Here is a 21,623-nt window from a genome sequence, read left to right as displayed (position 1 = left end):
AGGAGGGGCCATAGAGGTCGGGTGCATTGTGAGCTGGGCGGAAGCCGAAGGCAGGGCACTTGGCGGTCCAATCCTCGGCTACAGAAGCTAGCTCTTGGGACGTGGAACGTCATTTCACTGGGGGGAAGGAGCCTGAGCTAGTGCGCGAGGTAGAGAAGTTCCGGCTGGATATAGTCGGACTCACCTCGACACACAGCAAGGGCTCTGGAACCACTTCTCTCGAGAGGGACTGGACTCTCTTCCACTCTGGCGCTCATGTTGGCAACGACAGTGAAACCTGGAGAGGCGTGATTGGGAAGAATGGCCGCCCGGATCCAAACCCGAGTGGTGTTTTGTTATTGGACTTTTGTGCTCGTCAGGGATTGTCCATAACAAACACCATCCATCCATCCATCATCTTCCGCTTATCCGAGGTCGGGTCGCGGGGGCAACAGCCTAAGCAGGGAAACCCAGACTTCCCTCTCCCCAGCCACTTCGTCTAGCTTTTCCCGGGGGATCCCGAGGCGTTCCCAGGCCAGCCGGGAGACATAGTCTTCCCAACGTGTCCTGGGTCTTCCCCGTGGCCTCCTACCGGTTGGACGTGCCCTAAACACCTCCCTAGGGAGGCGTTCGGGTGGCATCCTGACCAGATGCCCGAACCACCTCATCTGGCTCCTCTCGATGTGGAGGAGCAGCGGCTTTACTTTGAGTTCCTCCCGGATGGCAGAGCTTCTCACCCTATCTCTAAGGGAGAGCCCCGCCACACGGCGGAGGAAACTCATTTCGGCCGCTTGTACCCGTGATCTTATCCTTTCGGTCATGACCCAAAGCTCATGACCATAGGTGAGGATGTGAACGTAGATCGACCGGTAAATTGAGAGCTTTGCCTTCCGGCTCAGCTCCTTCTTCACCACAACAAACAAACACCATGTTCAAACATAATGGTGTCCATATGTGCACTTGGCACCAGGACACCATAGGCCGCAGTTCCATGATCGACTTTGTAGTTGTGTCCTCGGATTTGCGGCCTCATGTTTTGGACACTCGGGTGAAGAGAGCGGCTGAGCTTTCTACCGATCACCACCTGGTGGTGAGTTGGCTGCGATGGTGGGGGAGAATGCCGGACAGACCTGGCAGGCCCAAGCGCATTGTGAGGGTCTGCTGGGAACGTCTGGCAGTGTCTCCTGTCAGAGAGAGTTTCAATTCCCACCTCCGGAAGAACTTTGAACATGTCACGAGGGAGGTGCGGGACATTGAGTCCGAGTGGACCATGTTCCGAACTTCTATTGTCGAGGCGGGTGATTGGAGCTGTGGCCGCAAGGTTGTTGGTGCCTGTCGTGGCGGTAATCCCAGAACCCGTTGGTGGACACCAGCAGTGAGGGATGCCGTCAAGCTGAAGAAGGAGTCTTATCGGGTTCTTTTGGCTCATAGGACCCCGGAGGCAGTGGACGGGTACCGACGGGCAAAGCGGTGTGCAGCTTTAGCGGTCGCGGAGGCAAAAACTCGGACATGGGAAAAGTTCGGGGAAGCCATGGAAAACGACTTCGGGACGGCTTCGAAGCGATTCTGGACCACCATACGCCGCCTCAGGAAGGGGAAGCAGTGCACTATCAACACCGTGTATGGCGTTCTGCTGACTTCGACTGCGGATGTTGTGGATCGGTGGAGGGAATACTTCGAAGACCTCCTCAATCCCACCAACACGTCTTCCTTTGAAGAAGCGGTGCCTGGGGAATCTGTGGTGAGGTCTCCTATTTCTGGGGCTGAGGTTGCTGAGGTAGTTAAAAAGCTCCTCGGCGGGAAAGCCCCGGGGGTAGATGAGATCCACCCTGAGTTCCTTAAGGCTCTGGATGCTGTGGGGCTGTCTTGGTTGACAAGACTCTGCAGCATTGCGTGGACATCGGGAGCGGGGACGCCTCGGGATCCCCCGGGAAGAGCTAGACGAAGTGGCTGGGGAGAGGGAAGTCTGGGCTTCCCTGCTTAGGCTGCTGCCCCCGCGACCCGACCTCGGATAAGCGGAAGATGATGGATGATGGATGGATGGATGGAATAAATACTCTTGTTTTTAAACCAATGAATAATTGTATTAATAATCCTGATTATTTACTTTTATTTACTTCTGACCTTCAGCAACAAATGTTTGTTCCTACTTCTGGATACAAACGCGAGTATTTTCTAAACATGGCAGACTTGGTAACAGACAACAAAGACGACTCATGAGGATTCACAACCTTAGCTGAATATATGGATGATTAACTGCTGGTTATAGAAGCAAACACGATCAGAGGATTAAACGTTGGGGTAGATGAAAGCCGAGAGAGTGAGGTCGGCGTGACTTCACGCTGCAAATGTGGAAGTTGGAGCCAAGCTGTGCCGACATAAATAGATTGCTTTCCCAAAATCAACTGGGAAAAAAAATGTCCCCGGCCAGTTGGACCAAACTGACAACTGTCCATTTAGCAAGTCACTTTAATATTGATCATGATACATGCACTATGTGGGGCTTCACGGTGGCAGAGGGGTTAGTGCGTCTGCCTCACAATACGAAGCTCCTACAGTCCTGGGTTCAAATCCAGGCTGGGGATCTTTCTGTGTGGAGTTTGCATGTTCTCCCCGTGAATGCGTGGGTTCCCTCCGGGTACTCCGGCTTCCTCCCACTTCCAAAGACATGCACCTGGGGATAGGTTGATTGGCAACACTAAATTGGCCCTAGTGTGTGAATGTGAGTGTGAATGTTGTCTATCTGTGTTGGCCCTGCGATGAGGTGGCGACTTGTCCAGGGTGTACCCTGCCTTCCGCCCGATTGTAGCTGAGATAGGCGCCAGCGCCCCCCGCGACCCCGAAAGGGAATAAGCGGTAGAAAATGGATGGATGGATGGACATGCACTATGTCATGCATGTTATTATAACGACAGCAGATCTAGCTGTGTACAAACAAAACATGAAATGTGGGCTTATACTTTACAATACTTTACAGATACTGTCATAGTTTTGTTCATGTGTTTCAATCAGTACAGATTGCTGTCCTATTGCTTTGTGTTGTGCATTACTAACTCAAAAGCCATTCAGCTGTTGTTGCATTATCTAGCTTACGGCTAATGCTAGAAAGAGTGTTCCTCTGTGTTTGCTCTTACAACAACGTCACTACAGCTTGTTAATTATACAGGTTACGAAACATAAATTAGGTATTATTGGCAGTTTTTGGATGCATTTCCAAAGTGATTTATAGGCAGAATCGATCATGTAGTAAGCGCACTCATAAACAACTTAACCTAGTGCACCATTTAAATCTGCATTTACTCTCCTTCGGTTTAACCATTTGTTTAAATAAACAAGCCTGTTTACCTTTTCAGATGACATTTCTGATCAGTTTTTTTTTGGTACAATGCGACCCCACCTCAATTTGATTACTTACTCAAGTGCAATGTTATCCAGTAAGCGAAAAGATGTGACATTTAGCCGGTAGATGAAACTTGATGCTCTTGTTTGTGGAGCACAATTGGTTTAGCCTTGTTATTATTGTGCCTCTATAAGGTATTGTACGACAGATTGCTGTGTTGATATGAATGACATATTTTTGATGTTAAATGGTGTACATGTGGTGGCTGTCTGCCTTATTATCATTAGTACTTTTGTTGACGACATTGACGTTGTACACTCTGCCAGCGTCGTTTGTTGTCCTCTGTTATTTGTAAATGTATCACTCATGCTAGCAGCGCCATCCTCGAGTACATATTTTGCTTTAAGATGGTATTTTAAGCTTGATGTGCACCAATGATGAGATTGTTTCTTGCTTAAATACCAACAAGTTACCTCAGTTTTATCTAAACTTCTGTTTTGAAGGAAAATTGGCCACTTCTCATTGCGATATCAGACCGTGTATTTTTTTTGAATTAATAACAACGCTTTAACGTTAACAGCCCTAATAATTAAAAAAATAAATCGAATACTAGGGATGTTTTGATCAGGGTTTTATGCTGCCAATTCCTATAACAATCTTTCATGAGGGATATTGACCAATACCAATACCGATCACACGTTACCTGTCAATATTTCAATTTGTTCAATTAACAATTCAATTGAGTGCTATTGACAGTTAAACAATATCAGCATAATAATAAACGGCAGTATTTCCTTATTTTCTTTTTTGACATACAATTGTTTGACCAAAACAAAGTAAATAGTACACAAGAACTATCCATCCAGCCATCCATTTTCTACCGCTTATTCCCTTTCGGGGTCGCGGGGGGCGCTGGCGCCTATCTCAGCTACAATCGGGCGGAAGGCGGTGTACACCCTGGACAAGTCGCCACCTCATCACAGGGCCAACACAGATAGACAGACAACATTCACACTCACATTCACACACTAGGGCCAATTTTAGTGTTGCCAATCAACTTATCCCCAGGTGCATGTCTTTGGAAGTGGGAGGAAGCCGGAGTACCCGGAGGGAACCCACGCATTCACGGGGAGAACATGCAAACTCCACACAGAAAGATCCCGAGCCTGGATTTGAACCCAGGACTGCAGGACCTTCGTATTGTGAGGCAGACGCACTAACCCCTCTACCACCGTGAAGCCCACACACACAAGAACTAAACAAGCAAAAACTACTATCTACGACTACTCATAAAATCATTTGGTTTTTTGCCTTCAAAATCCTCCTGTGTCCAGGAAATTATTCCCAGAGTTTGTAAACATTAATAAAAACAAACAAAGAAAACTTCTGACTGAATCACTCTACTATTGATCAAATAGTGATACTACCATTTGTATCCATGCCATCAATGTATAGATCAATCTGCCCTCCTTTTGTGTCTTTATTTCCCACTTATTTTTTGGTGTTGTTTTAAACTAGTTTAGCGGTTAGTTTAGTGGTTAGCTTAGCTATTCACGGGCCTGCTATTGGCTTGCTCTCTGTGTGTAACATGTTTAGTCTCGTCCTACAGTGATACTTGATTACTTACTTAGACTTAGACTTAGACAAACTTTAATGATCCACAAGGGTAATTGTTCCACACAGTAGCTCAGTTACAATAATGGAAAGTGTAAGCATGGAAAGTACAATGCAGGTATAAATAGACTAAATATAGCGATATAAAACATAACATACATACGTAATATTACATAATAAATGTTCGATATTTAGGAAACTAAGAAATTTGGAGGTGATTATTATTATTTTCGGTGAGCGGCTCCACAATGTATATGGATATACTTAATTAAATGCTAGGCACTTGTCAGCCAGCTGACTAAAGATTAATACAGTGTCAGCCAGATGGAATCGTCGTTTGTGATCAGCATTGAAAGGCATTAACCGGCAATGGCGATCACATGCTTTTTCATACAAATTGCCTGATACTGATTGTCGGCCGAGCGATTGCTACATCCCAATGGACTGCTGTTTTAATCTTTTAAAAAAACATAGCAAAAATGTCATTCTTCTAAATGATATTATTTGTACAATGTATTTCTATATTATACATATATACATAATTAAGATAATATATCCAGCCATCCATTTTCTATCGCTTGTCCCTTTTGGGGTCGCGGGGGGTGCTTAATATATGTATAATAATATATGTTAAATAAAAATGTTGTCTTGTATAAAAAAATAAAAAATTCTGGACCTTCAATCCAACCCACTCCAACAGAAAGTTTAGCTTTACAAATGCATTTTTTAAAATCAGATTAATCACGCTCTTAAATTGGGCTTAATCATGATTAATCACAGGGTATTACTCACTTGCATAATTACAATTTGCTTAAGTAACAAAACCAATATTTGGACACTGTCAGGCTTGCCACTGACAGTTTGTTTGTGTTAGTTTTTCCTCCGTGTGTGTGTAGTATTTCCTGTCTTTATTTTCTGTCAGCGCTCTTATTTTGTCTGTTTCCTCTCTTTCTCTCTGAGTGCTGTGTCCCCTCAGCTGCGGCTGATGGGCACCTGGTCACACCTGGTGTCAATCAGCCCGCGCCTATTTAGACCTGTCTTCCCATCCAGTCAGTGCTTGATTATTGTTGTTCCTGTCGTGTCGTGTCGTGTCATGTCGTGTCAATGCAGCGTTGCGGTAAGCTATATTTGGTAGCTGTTTATAGCTTACTGTCTTTTGTTCCCTGCTTCCAGTTTTTTTGTTCTTAGCCAAGTCTGTTATCCGCCTCATGCGCGCTTTTTGTTGTACCCTTTGTTTGATTTTGTTTTCGAGTTAAAGATTAAATCATGTTTTCTCACTCCATGCCTGCCTCCTTCTCTGCATCTTAGAGTTTGTCACAAACTAACTCTAACAGAATAATCCAGCCAAATTCATACTCCGCAGAGATGTCTATGGAGGAGAGGCTTAATTTAGCGCTAGAATTAATGACTACATTAAAGAAGAGTTTGGCCGAGTTTATAGCCCTCACCCAACCACCCCTGTTGACTGTGGGCCTATCTGGGGACGTCTGGGATCCGTCCCTTGAGGTGAGGAGGGGGCTATGTGCAGCTGTGCAGCTGAGGCACAGCTACTTCTCGACCCAGTTGGTCTGGAACCTACTGCACCATCACATCCGGTGGTCCAGCAGACGCCACCACGCCCTCCGGTGGGCCAACAGACTCCACCACGCACTCTGGTGGGCCAACAGAGTCCACCACGCACTCCGGTGGGCCAGCAGCAGGGGCGCCACCACCATCCTGTCCGGTGGGCCAGCAGCAGGGGGCGCCACCACCATCCTGTCCGGTAGGCCAGCAGCAGGGGGCGCCACCACCATCCTGTCCGGTGGACCAGCAGAGGGCGCCACCACCACCATCCTGTCCGGTGGACCAGCAGAGAGTGCCACCATACTCTTGTCGGCCACAGATGTGGTCGTTTCATGGGCGACAGCCTCGCCAATTGCAGCGGCGTTCTATTTGCTGTTGCCACCTGGGGAGGGTTCCTAAAATGTCTGGTATCCGTTATGGGAGGGGGGGCTACTGTCAGGCTTGCCCTTGACAGTTTGTTTGTGTTAGTTTTTCCTCTGTGTGTGTGTGTGTGGGGGGGGGGGGGTGTAGTAGTTCCTGTCTTACGTTCCTGTCAGCACTCTTATTTTGTCTGTTTCCTGTCCTTCTCCCTGAGCGCTGTGTCCCCTCCGCTGCGGCTGATTGGCACCTGGCCACACCTGGTGTCAATCAGCCCACCCCTATTTAGACCTGTCTTCCCATCCAGTCAGTGCTGGATTATTGTCGCTCCTGTCGTGTCATGTCGTGTCGTGTCGTGTCGTCTCATGTTGTGTCAATGCAGTGTTGCGGTAAGTTATATTTGGTAGCTGTTTTTAGCTTGCTGTCTTTTGTTACCTGCTTTTGTTTGTTCTTAGCCAAGTTTGTTATTCGCCTCATGCGCGCTTTGTGTTGTACCCTTTGTTTGGTTTTGTTTTCGTGTTAAAGATTAAATCATGTTTTCTCACTCCATGCCTGCCTCCTTCTCTGCATCTTGGGCTTTGTCACAAACTAACTCGTACAGACACAAATGCAATTTTGTTGTTAGAAGTAATCCAGGAACATTTTTACACCTTTTACTTAACTGCAAGTCACTGATTTGCTCAAAACTTGGTGACAGTAAGTAGAGTAAGAATTATGTGCACATTTTCAAAGTGTTTGCAATAATGTAGCAAACAAGGTACAGATGTACACTAACATAATTAGTGATGTGCAAGCCACTTGGAAAATGTAGTAGGCTACGCTACAAGTTACTTTCAATTAAATGTCACTAAGCTCCTGGGGAAGTTATCCCCAGAGAGTTCTAGCAAGCGACACTACAAACTACACGGTAAAAGACACAACATTCGTCTCACATAGCATGTATTAACAAACAACATCTTTACATGAACGGAAATCATTAAATGTGAACATATTTTGTGCCAGGACTGGAATCCTGTGTAATTTTTATACAAAAGTTAACTAAGCATCATGAACACTTTCCCATAGCCTCCCTCCTCCATGAATGGTTAGCTCTGCACTGACTGTAAAGTTAGCCAGAACAAAACATAACGTTTATAAAATATTAAAAATAATGTAATTTAAATGAAAGCACCAATAAATGGCCTATTAATGCACTCCAGAAGAGACATATTCTTTTTTTTCAATATGTGTTTATTACATTTTAGAAATATAGAGTCCAGAAATACAATTAAACAAATGTCAAATGTTATTTTTCCCCCCAAAGAGTAACCCACAAAATTATATGTAAAATAAAAATGTAAAAATGAAAAACATGCATCAGTCAGATAAGTACAGGAAAATATTGACATGAAGCCACAGACCATTACGCTTCTGAGTTTCCCCAATATAGTGCAGCAATACACAAAAACAGACAAAAGTTTGATCAATTACCTACCTTTCAATCACTTTTTAATTGGGGTAAATTTGGGATCAGTCTCTTTTACATATTTTAGAAAAAAAAAACAGACTTAGAAACATAGTTATTTAAACAATTCCCTCACCTCATGTGGTATCTACCACTGCTGCGGGCAATGTTTTGATTTTGCTGCCTAGATGTAAAGGGAAAGTGCGCTTTTTTTTTAAATGATGCCCCCTCGCTTACAATCATTATGAAAGACAAGACGACAGATGTATATATATTTTTTTATTGCATTCTTATTTCTAAATAAAAGTCTACTTATAGCAGAGCCAATGTAAGCTTCACTATTCCGCCTATAAAATCTGGAAAATAACCATTCATAAAGCGCCAACAATACGTAATTTATAGTGACTTGACTTAAATATTGACCAAGTATTAGTTATATCTTTATTATAAGCGCTAACAAAGACAAACTATTTATGGCGGTGCCGTGATCACTTCCGTGTGTTTCTATGTTTACATCATCGAGTGGTCTGCTGCTTCTTCGCTTCCCTGCTCCCTGTAAGTTTATTGCTGATCACAAATCATTACCTCTCACCTGAAAAGTAGATGGCTGAGGAGATAATCCGACAAGTTAGGACCTGGAACTGGAGAGAACGACACGGAAAGTGCCTGTTCCCACACACCCCCCACCTTGTTTCTTTGCGAGGATTGTGAGACAATTTTCATGTAAATGTAAATATATGAACATCCCAGCAGTCGGCATCCTAATGACAGCAGAACGTGTACAGTAAGTGATGTTTTATTATGTTTGTTGGCCCTCAAAAAGTCTGCAGTAAGTAATAATCAGTGATGAAGAAAAAAAAAGCAAGCATTGTGATCTGTTTTTTAAATTAATGCACCTCATAACCTTAAAATGATCAAAATACTTAAATATTAAATCTTATTGTAAATGTGCCTGTTACTACATTACATATCTACTTACATCATGTATATGAAACCTTTAATTGAGGTGTTTGGATGTTTCTTAGGGGTTCAGAATTGAGCGGCTCCCATAGGCTTCATTGTAAGCAGACTTTTGATCGCATTTATTTAATATTTAGAATGCATACAAAAAAAAACATCCGTCGTCATGTCTCTCATAATGATTGTGAATGATATGCAAAAAAAATAAAAAATGCAGTTCCCCTTTAAAGCCTCATGACCCCCCAGTCTTCTCTCTGATTGGCCCTAACCTTATCCAATTGTGACTCTTCATTCTAAAACCAACTTATCATCATTGATTTTCTCATAGGTAAACCAACCAATCATAGTTTAGTGAGTTTTTTAGTTCATGTTTTCATGTCCATAGTTTACATTATAGTAATAGTTTCTGTTTTCTTAGCCAAGTTTTGTATGTCCACTGTGAGCGCCTTTTGTTTTCACCTTTTTAATAGATTGATTAAAAGATGTCATTACCTTCACGTCGTGTCCGGTTCCGTGGTTTTGCACCACGGGAAAACAAACCGCACCAAAGTCCACGTCCTGACACTTCTTGTGGTAAATGCATGCTGATATCACTCATAGTAAAGTCTGCTTTTAGTTGTCTTACTGAGGTTTATTTATCCAAGTGAATTATGCACTAGGTAGTTAATTGCACGGATGTGGCGTCCCTTAGAGTTGAGGCCTCTATTTGAGGAAATACGCAATCATCACTGCAAAGCCTGCTGGTTCCACACATCCTCATTCTTGAAGTTCCTACGGTCCCTAAGGGTGGTGGGGGTGGACCAACCCCGACACCTTTTTACCCTGAATCATATGTAGAGAGTCTGGGGGCCGCAGGGTGGTGACCCCTGGCAATCACAGCGTGTGGCAGCCAGAGCTGGGGCGCCTGCACTGCGGCCTTGTGGGAGCAAAGTCGCCCAGCATTCCAGGCCAAAGTCCTCCTGGAGAGTTTCCTCCGTAAAGCCCTCAATATCGCTTAGTTGTGTCTGTCAAGGCTGCGTTGGGAGACCTCTCCCTTAAAGCTGCAGTGCTTGACCTCAGCACAAATGATTACATTATCAGGAAGATATTCTGCACTTGATTCTGAAAGATTTTGTGGTTAAGGAGAAGCATTGATTTTCTCTTCTGTTGACTATAATTCTCTGTGCATTTGGCTGCTTGTTCTATCTGCTTCTTATGACTTACACTATGAAATTACAAGTCAACAATTCATTATTAGAAGGGATCTGGCTAATACGCTGCAGCAAAAGAACAAAATAACATCTTAGAAACGTTATTTTTCTTTCATTGTACTTGGAACAAGTCCTGCTCACAACCAGGAAAACTACAATTTGTCTTTATTGCGCTAAAGAATAACGCAAATCAATTAAAATGTGTTGCATAAATGACAATCTACTTTTAAAAAATTGTTTTTAAATCAAAATTTACTGTGAAAACATGCATTTTTACTGATCAGAAAAGGTTGTAGAAGACTGTGATGTATGGGTATTGAGACATTTACATTTATGAATATAAAACTTGGCGGCATAGCTCGGTTGGTAGAGTGGCCGTGCCAGCAACTTGAGGGTTGCGGGTTCGATTCCCGCTTGTGCCATCCTAGTTACTGCCGTTGTGTCCTTGGGCAAGACACTTTACCCACCTGCTCCCAGTGCCACCCACACTGGTTTAAATGTAACTTAGATATTGGGTGTCACTATGTAAAGCGCTTTGAGTCACTTGAGAAAAGCGCTATATAAAATAAAAATTCAAATTCAAATTCAAAACTTAGCCAATAGTATAATGGCGTTGCAAAGGTGAAATTCATTATCAAATTTTTTTTCAATACAGTGTAAAATCAAATATATATTATTTAATATATATTATTGTTTTAGTTGCTCAAGAGATATTCCTGGCTCTGAATTTGTTCATTGCTATTTTTATGTTTTTGTGCATTATTTGTTGCCGTCATCATTAAATGAACAGGTTACTCATCAGTTACTCACTACTTGAGTAGTTTTTTCACAACCTACTTTTTACTTTTACTCAAGTAAATATTTGGGTGACTACTCCTTACTTTTACTTGAGTGATAAATCTCTAAAGTAACAGTAGTCTTACTTGAGTACAATTTCTGGCTACTCTACCCACCTCTGGTGTTTTCACTTTTCTATAAAAGTCTAACCAGGGACGAGCGGTTGCAAATTAACCTGTGGCTAGAAGTGTTATGTACTTTGACATCGGCTACCGATGGGTGGCAATGTTTCATTGTACTGTCCCTGTCAAATAAATAAATAAATGAATAAATTAAAAAAATGAATGAAAGATTGGCTTGAAATTTCTCACACAGCAACCGCTATAACTTTAGTGTATTTAACGGAATTATCATGAAACCTTTAGGGCAGGGGGTACCCAAACTACGGCCCACGGGCCGTATAAGGCCCGCCGGCCAACTGCGGGAAGTCCCAAGTTTATTTTTTATATAATTTTTTAAAATCTGTCCTTTCTAATCCATTTTGTACTGCTTGTTACTCTCGGTGTCTCCTAGCTGTTTAGGCAAATCATATTGTCTAAAAATGCATTTACGCGACATCTTGCTCGGAATATATATATTAGGGCTGGGCGATATGGCCTTTTATTAATATCTCAATGATTTTAGGCAATGTCAGCATACACGACATATAATCACAGCAGTATGATTATTCTATGTGTCTAAATTAAAACATTATTGTTCATACTTCATTAATATATTCTTATTTTAAACTTTTATGCAGAGAGGCAAATCACAACTAAGTCAATTGACCAAAATTGTATTAAGCAGTGGCACAAACATTCATGTCATTTCAAAACAGAAAGTGCAAGATTGTCTGGCATTTTAAAACAAGCTATAAGTGCACTTTTGTGCATGATATTACTAAGACGACGTATCAAAACAACACTAAATTAAAGTCCACTTTTTGTACAGAACGGCACTACAATAGTTTAAAACAAAGTGCAATTTTGTGCATGATGTCACAATAACTGTCAAATAAAAATTAGCTGCATAATAGGAAATCAAATAGTATATATCCTTCAGTATGTGGTAGGTTCCTCTGGACGTTATCTCCATCTGTTGTTGACTAGTTTTTTCACACAGTGTTGATCTGGAAATAGTTGCTTCGGCATTTTGTTGGTGTGACACCGAACGGAGATGTTGACATGTGGAGTTTCAAGCACTCCTTATTCTCTAGCGGGTGACTTTTCAAATGATGCTACATTAGCAGTGCTGCTATTTTTTTTTGTACGCATAATTGTTCAACATATTCCCGCTTGAAGCCAAACCACCGCCAGACGATGGACCCTCTGCTGTTTTTCTTGGGAATTATTTCTTCCTTCATTTGTTACCAGATTCGCACCTTCTCTCTCTCTCATATTACCACCCGCACCACTCTGCTAGCATCACAGCAAATGTTACCATGTCGCTACCTGTCTGCTCCGTGAGGGTGAATGACGTTGCACACGCGACAGTATGTGACGTACTGTATGTAAGAAGGTGCGTTTGTTTTATGTCTCTGTGAGAAGGAGAGACAAGTAAGAGTGGGAAACACATGCAGTTTAATGCCCGCAGCTAAAAGCAACTGCGTGAGAACGTATACTCGGATATCAAGATATAGTAATTTTCTGTATCGCACAGAGACTAACGCGCAATATATATATTTATATATATATATATATATATATATATATATATATGTATGTATATAAAAGTTTGGGGCCCCTGCTTTAGGGCATAGAGATTTGGGCAAAATTGCTTAAAAAAAGGTCTGCCATCAAGCAAAACGTATGCAAGAGTACGGGAAGGATTTTGGTAGAGGAGAAACTCAAACAAGAGCAAGACAAATTGTCTGCTAAAGAGAATATGAAGCAGGACGAGAATATGATTACTGGAGCAGCACATTTTGTGTTTTCAATTAGAAGTAATTAAACGAATGCAGCTTCCAGTGTGTACAAATAGCACGGCTATGCGACAGATGGATTGCGCTGTCAGATGCAGATTCCCTCCCGTCAGTACAACATCTGCTTCTTCCATCGTTAGATGTCATTTGTGGCGTGCCTAAATAAGCCACATCGCGCGCTCTGGCTCTCGCATACGCACGCACATGAGCCCTCGTGTGTCAACAGCTTCACATCAGTCCACTTGCTCATCCGGCCTCATTTAGGCTTTGCCGCGCCACGGCGACCGTGCCTGGGACTGGAGTGGAGCATCTGACGTGTCTGTCAAAGCCCAGATGGATGATTCTCCAGCTTATTTTGCATGTGGAGGGATGCCAAGAAATGATGCTGAGAAGCAGCCCACATTTGTCTACCTGTCAGCTGTGATGACCCGCTGACATGCACTCCTGTAACCCAACACCACGCCGTGACCTCCCGCAGCCCCGCGGCCTTCTGTCACACCGCGGTGGAGGGACCGCGTGTCCTGCTTGGTAGTCATGGGCCCGCTCTCCATGTCTAAATGCAGCAGCGAGCACGTGGTGACGGTTGCAGCGGGGCTGACCTCGAGACGCCCACTCGCACAGCTTGTGGAAGATGGAACCTGTCTTTTATCAGCTCCCATTAAAGGGGACAGGCGTCCATTGGGTGTCCTGCTGGAGAGCGGCCACATTCATCTCCATGAGTGAGTGCTCGCAGGTGCTAACCTATGTCACTCCTAATCACCATGGCAACAGACTTGTGACACCTGGACGTCCCATGCACATAAAAAACGCTGGGACTCGGTTGTCATGGTTAAAATAACAAGTGAAAACAAAGTGCTGTACTCATTTTTGCTCATAAATGATCCCAAAGGGAATAAGCGGTAAAAAATGGATGGATGGATGGAAATGACATTTGAGGCGCCCCCTTTTGGTTGTGTTCAGAATGTTTATGTAATACAGTAGTGTTCCCACAGGACTGCCATTTATCTGTGGCATGGGTAGGACTATAGTTAGTTTTAGTATCTAAAATACACAAGTAGGCCTACAAAATCTTATCATTCTATTGTGAAGTGAATAGTGAATAATATTTATATAGCGCTTTTTCTCTAGTGACTCAAAGCGCTTTACATAGTGAAACCCAATATGTAAGTTACATTCAAACCTGTGTGGGTGGCACTGGGAGCAGGTGGGTAAAGTGTCTTGCCCAAGGACACAATGGCAGTGACTAGGATGGCAGAAGCGGGAATCGAACCTGCAACCCTCAAGTTGCTGGCACGGCCACTCTACCAACCAAGCTAAACCGCCCCATTTTATTGTTTATTGACATAAACACCTGAAGTGAATATACAGTATATCTGATATAGCAGCAAACATACTTGCCTATCTGCGATGAGGTGGCGACTTGTCCAGGGTGTACCCCATGCGACTCCAAAAGGGACAGGCGGTAGAAAATGGATGGATGGATGGATACTTGCATATGCTTACTAAGCTCCAGCTGCAGTTGACATTTGTGTTTTGCGTAATAGGGTTTTTGTTGTTTTTTAAACAGTAAGTCTGTCAAAAAGAAATACTGTGGACCCTGTGAAGCTTGTGAGGCTTAACGATGCCGGATTTGTTCCTCCAGGGATGCGGCAGGCAAGAACACAGCTTGAGGTAAGAAATATAGATTTATTTAACTCAAAACAGGCTAAGAACAAAAACACTGGTGCCAACAGAAAGACAAACAAAAGCGCTAGGAAAACGAACGGAAACACAAACACTTGGCACGAAGGCACAAAAAGGGAAAACAACATTAGCATGAGAGCTAGAAATCAGCTAAACGCAGCGGGAGAGCTAGCGAGTAGTAATAAGGGAAGCAAGTCTTCAACTGTTGCATGTGAGCAAATTAGAGTCCGAGAATGAGTGAACAGAAAAGGCTGGCTTATATAGGTTGGTGATTAATAAAACAGGTTTGTGGGAACCGAGAGTAGCTGGTGGAACTAATATGTAACAATGGTGACAGACTAAACAGGAACTAAGGAGTCAAACGACGGAAAGTGATACAAAAAGGAATCAAAACTACAAAATTGAACGATCCGAGCAGCGGATCGCAACAGACCCAAAACAAATGTCCACTGCATAAGGCACTGGTTCTCGGGAGGTTAAGGCAATCAAACTGGCCATGGATGAAGTGCTGGCTGTCTAGACTCAGGACCCGGGGTGGACCGCTTGCCTGTGCATCGGTTGGGGACATCTCTGCGCTGCTAACCCGTCTCCGCTCGGGATGCTCTCCTGCTGGCCGCACTATGGACTGGACTCTCACTATTATGTTAGATCCACTATTGACTGAACTTTCACAATATTATGCTAGACCCACTCGACGTCTATTCCATTTCTCATAGTCATTCATATTGACATCCCACTGGGTTTTGAGTTTTACCTTGCCCTTATGTGGGATCGGAGCCGAGGATGTCGTTGTGGCTTGTGCAGCCCTTTGAGACACTTGTGATTTAGGGCTATATAAAAAAACAACAGATGCACTAACAGAGGGGTTAGTGCATCTGCCTCACAATACGAAGGTCCTGAGCAGTCCTGGGTTCAATCGGGATCTTTCTGTGTGGAGTTTGCATATTCTCCCGTGACTGCGTGGGTTCCCCCCCGGGTACTCCGGCTTCCTCCCACTTCCAAAGACATGCACCTGGGGATTGGTTGATTGGCAACACTAAATTGGCCCTAGTGTGTGAATGAGAGTGTGAATGTTGTCTGTCTATCTGTGTTGGCCCTGTGATGAGGTGGCGACTTGTCCAGGGTGTACCCCGCCTACCGCCCGAATGCAGCTGAGATAGGCTCCAGCAAACCCCCGCGATCCCAAAAGGGAAACGCAGAAGAAAATGGATGGATGGATGGATAAATAAACATTGATTGATTGATAGAAACTGTAGTTTATGGAGGTCCATTTGTGTGTTATTATGAAAGCTTTTTTTTGTGACTGAATGATTTGTTTTTTAAATTTTTGCACTTAAAATATGCGAAAAATTTCAATGAATGAAGAAATTTGTGAGCAAAATGTGTGTTTCAAATTTCTGACTGTTAAAATACAGTTTTTTAAACTTCAGTGTGTAAAATTCAGTTTAAAAACATTCTTTGCTTTAAACTCAAGACTCACTTCCGGTTGAACCGTGTCACATGACTGAAATCTTAAGATTCTTTGGCTGGTTCTAAGACAGTATCGATTGCTTACTGGAAGTGAGTCTTTAGTTTTCAAACAACAAATATTTCTAAACGTAATTTTTCTGCACTGAAGTTTTTGACACTCAATTTTTATACGCTGATTTTTTTTTAGCACTGAATTTTAAAACGCAGTATTTTATTTTGCTCACAAAATGTATTCAATGAAATTGTCTGCATATAAAAAAATATAAACAAAAAATCTTAAAATACACAAATCCCTGCAGGATTTTGCAAAGTATCCACAGCCTTGTATTTTTGTCCAATGCCCAAATTCCACTTGCACATTTGGGCCAATCAAATTTGTCTCTGAGTAGCACTCAAACGCACATGTACATTATCTAATCAAAACTTAAGTCTCTTGAGTAGACAAAGCAGGAACAGTGACATATATATCAACTTTTTATTGCTCAAACGATATAATTGTCCTGCTGAGCTTAGAACTACTTCTGTTTCCTGTCTGCAATGCTAAGCCTTCTGGGTAATGTAGTATATCAAATGTGCTATTTCAAATGAGCATATATTAATGCAGTATGAACAATAATGTTTTAATGTAGACACACAGAATCATCATACTGCTGTGATTATATGTATGAAGTCTTTATTCAAGGCTAAGGCAAAATATGGAGATATCGTGTATCGTGACATGGCCTAAAAATATTGAGATATTAGAAAAAGGCCATATCGCCCAGCCCTAACTTCAAGCGTGAAACATACATACAGAATGCCTGCAACTTGTGTATAGTATGACAACAGACAACGAAGGAAGCCTCTGGTGGTGTTTCTTTATTGTAATTAATTTATACTTTTATTGTTTTATTGTTATAGTTAATTAAAATAGGACTCTAACTTAAATATTTGAATATGGGCTTTTAGTGTCATCTAGCCTATTATTTTAGGTATGTGCAGTATAAAACAAGTACAACATCAATGCTGTATTTGTTTTCCAATTTTTGTTGAAAACTTGTGCTTTTTTTAGGCTAAGATTTCCAGGAACGCTTGGAAAATCAGGCCCTTTACATCTGGTTCCTGTAGAAATGTGTTCTTTTGTGTTTCCACCGCATTTCACAGTTCAGGGTAGTTTATACAAATCAGGCTGATTATGTATGGAGGAATGGTTTAATATATTTCTATACTGATACTGATACCCTGTAAATAAACAAACACAGGTCACTTTTTTTATTTTTATTTAAAAGTCAGCAAATTAAATACAAAGCAAAAACGATATGATTTATAAAATAAAGTGCACCAAATTGTCTATAAAAACTAAGGCTTTTGTTCGCAATGTCCAACAGTCAGAAATAGGGCTGGGCGATATATCGATATACCTGATATATTGCGGGTTTGTCTCTGTGCGATATAGAAAATGACTATATCGTGATATTTGAGTATACATTCTCACACAGTTGCTTTTAGCTGCGGGCATATTACACCACAAGCTTTTCCAACTCTATTGTCTCTTCTTCTATCAGAGACATAAACCAAGCGCACCTTCTTACACACATCACGCGTGCAACGTCACACGCTCCCGCGGAGCGTGTGGGTAGCGACATGGTAACGTTAGCTGTAATGCTAACGGTGAGGTGCGGGTGGTAATACGAGAGAGAGAAGGTGCAATTCTGGTAACAAATGGAGGAAGAATTCATTCCCAAGAAAAACAGCACGGGATCCATCGTCCGGCGGTGGTTTGGCTTCAAGCGTGAATATGTTCAACATTTATGCGGCAAAAGCGTTGCTACAAAAAGTAGCAACACTGCTAATGTAGCATCATTTGAAAAGTCACCCGCTAGAGATTAAGGAGTGCTTGAAATTCTGCAAGTCAACATCTCCAGCCGTTGCCACACCAAAGAAATGCCGAAGCAACTATTTCCAGATCAACACCGTATGAAAAAAAAAAGTAATCAACAGAAGGAGATAACGTCCACAGGAACCTATTATGCAGCTTATTTTTATTTGACAGTTATCGAAATATATTTTGTTACATCATGCACAAAAGTGCACTTTATTTGTTTTAAACTATTGTAGTGGCGTTCTGTACAAAAAGTGCACTTTAATTTAGTGTTGTTTTGATATGTCGTTTTAGTGACATCATGCACTAAAGTGCACTTATAGCTTGTTTTAAAATGTCTCTGACAATCTTGCATTTTCTGTTTTGAAATTACATGAATGTTTGTGCCACTGCTTAATAACTGATTAATCAAAACAGTTTTGGTCAATTGAAAAAAAATTAAATAAAATAAAAAAATAAAAAAAGTTGTGATTTCCCTCTCTGCATGAAAGTTTAAAATCAGCATATATTAATGCAGTATGAACGAGAATGTTTTAATGTAGACACATAGAATCATCATACTGCTGTGATTATATGCATCAAGTGTTAATTCAAGGCTCAGGCAAAATATCGAGATATATATCGTGTATCGCGATATGGCCTAAAAATATTGAGATAATAAAAAAAGGCCATATTGCCCAGCCCTAGTCAGAAAGTTGTCCTCTCGGTAAATGATGAATTCACGAGGGTCATTTCAGCTGTAAATAACAACATATAAACAATAAATGTCAGTGTTTATCTCACGCCGACAACACAAACACATTGGCTTTAGCATTAGCTTGGTAGCATTAGCATTCTGTTCACTCGGGTTGAATGAGGCTAATAACTACACAAATGGAGTGTCACTGACTACTTTTAAAACATGTATTAAATAGTTAATATTTGATGTTATCTACCTTTGTTCCACTTGTGTGCTGCCTCCTTTTTTCCACATGTATCCAATGAAGTCAGAGTAGTAAGCAGCTGATGTGGCTTCTTCGAGTCCGGCTTCGTACTCTTCTGTAAATACGTTTGGAAGAGTCCATTCAGTTCTCGTAGATTCGGATATGGAAATGAAGTTTGTAAAAAATAATGACCAACAATAAACTGCTTATAGTTTAAAGACTACGGCTGAGTAAAAAAAATTGTAAAAATAATTCCACTGATCAGTGTTCTTCAACAAACAGATGCCCCATGAAAGTTCCTCTTTTTGTTCTTCTTTCCGTTGTCAAGTGTGTTGTAATAGAAATACACAAGAAAGAAAAAATAAACAAGTATATTCCAATGGCGGTCGTGTGTTTGAAAAATACATTTTAAGAACGCCCCAGCTGTGTTCAAGCAATCAGCCCCAGCCCCCGAAAAGGTTCCTGGTTGATGGGGAAAGTCCCACCTCGCTAGGAGGAACTCCGAAAGGTTCCTATTAGGGTTGTCCGGATACCAATATTTTGGTACCGGTACCAAAATGTATTTTAATACCATCCTTCCATCCATTTACTACCGTTTATTCCCTTTTTGGGGGCGCTGGCGCCTATCTCAGCTACAATCAGGCGGAAGGCGGAGTACACCCTGGACAAGTCGCCACCTCATCGCAGGGCCAACACAGATAGACAGACAACATTCACACTCACATTCACACACTAGGGCCAAATTAGTGTTGCCAATCAACCTATCCCCAGGTGCATGTCTTTGGAAGTGGGAGGAAGCCAGAGTACCCGAAGGGAACCCACGCATTCACAGGGAGAACATGCAAACTCCACACAGAAAGATTCGGAGCCTGGGATTGAACCCAGGACTGCAGGACCTTCGTTTTTTGAGGCAGACGCACTAACCCCTCTTCCACCGTGAAGCCCCGTATTTCGATACTTTTGATACTTTTTGATACTTTTCTAAATGAAGGGAACCACAACAAAATGTCATTATTGACTTTATTTTAACAAAAAAAATTGTATATTTGTTTCTTATTGCAATTAAAGAACAATGTTGGCCTTAAATAAAATAGTGAACATACCAGGGAATCAATCAATCAATCTTTATTTATATAGCCCTAAATCACAAGTGTCTCAAAGGGCTGCAGAAGCCACAACGACATCCGCGGTACAGAGCCCACATACGGGCAAGATAAAACTCACCCCGTAGGACTGTTATGATCCGCTGCCCGGATCATATTTTGATTTAGATTTTTGAGTCTTTTTGTGTTTTCTGTTTGTTTTGGACTCATTCGGTTCCTGTGTGTGCACTTCTCAGTTGGTTACCATGGTTACTTGATTTTCACCTGCCTTGTACGCACACCTGTTACTCATCAGAGACTCTATTTAAGCCTACCTTTGTTATCACTCGTTCTGCCTTCATTGTGTTTGCTGCATGCAACCTGTCGACGTGAGTTTTCTGCCTGGTATCGAGTTTTCGCCAAGTGTTTTGACAATGTAAGTCTTGTTTGTTTTCTGTGCTAAGTGTTTAGCCTTAGCTTCTACTTGCGACCGGCATGCATCCGTTTTTGTTTGTCGTGTGAGTTTTATTATTTACGATAAATAAATCATTGGTCCGGAGCCGTCCGTCTTGCATTCCGGGAGAACAAAACCCCGAACCGACCTCATCTACACATGACAGAGACGTTGATGTGAATGACTATGAGAAACCTTGTGGTCCCAAGCGAAGACGGGTCAGCAGCGCAGAGATGTCCCCAACCGATGCACAGGCGGACTTCATCTATGGGGCGGCATGGCGTAGTGGGTAGAGCGGCCGTGACAGAAACCTGAGGGTTGCAGGTTCGCTTCCCACCTATTGACATCCAAAAAAGCGCTGCCGTTGTGTCCTTGGGCAGGACACTTCACCCTTGCCCCCGGTGCCGTTCACACTGGTGAATGAATGATGAATGAAGGATAGGTAGTGGTCAAAGGGGCCATAGGTGCAAACTGGCAGCCACACTTCCGTCAGTCCACCCCAGGGCAGCTGTGGCTACAGATGTAGCTTACCACCACCAGGTGTGAATGAGTGATGGGTTCCCACTTCAATGTGAGCGCTTTGAGTATCTAACAATAGAAAAGCGCGATATAAATCTAATCCATTATTATTATTGATATTATGGCCCGATTGTAGCTGAGATAGGCGCCAGCGCCCCCCGCGACCCCGAAAGGGAATAAGCGGTAGAAAATGGATGGATGGATGGCCTCCGGACCTGTCCCGCCCCCCTCCATAAGGGAGAGGGGGGCAGTAAGGAAAAGAAAAGAAAGGGCAGATCAACTGGTCTAAAAAGGAGGTCTATTTAAAGGCTAGAGTATACAAATGAGTTTTAAGATGGTACTTAAATGCTTCCACTGAGGTAGCATCTCTAACTGTTACCGGGAGGGCATTCCAAAGTACTGGAGCCCGAATAGAAAACGCTCTATAGCCCGCAAACTTTTTTTTGG

This window comes from Nerophis ophidion, linkage group LG15 (genome assembly GCF_033978795.1).
Source record: "Nerophis ophidion isolate RoL-2023_Sa linkage group LG15, RoL_Noph_v1.0, whole genome shotgun sequence".
Taxonomy (NCBI): domain Eukaryota; kingdom Metazoa; phylum Chordata; class Actinopteri; order Syngnathiformes; family Syngnathidae; genus Nerophis; species Nerophis ophidion.
The sequence above is the reverse complement of the archived record's forward strand: the minus strand, read 5'-3'. Positions refer to the sequence as shown.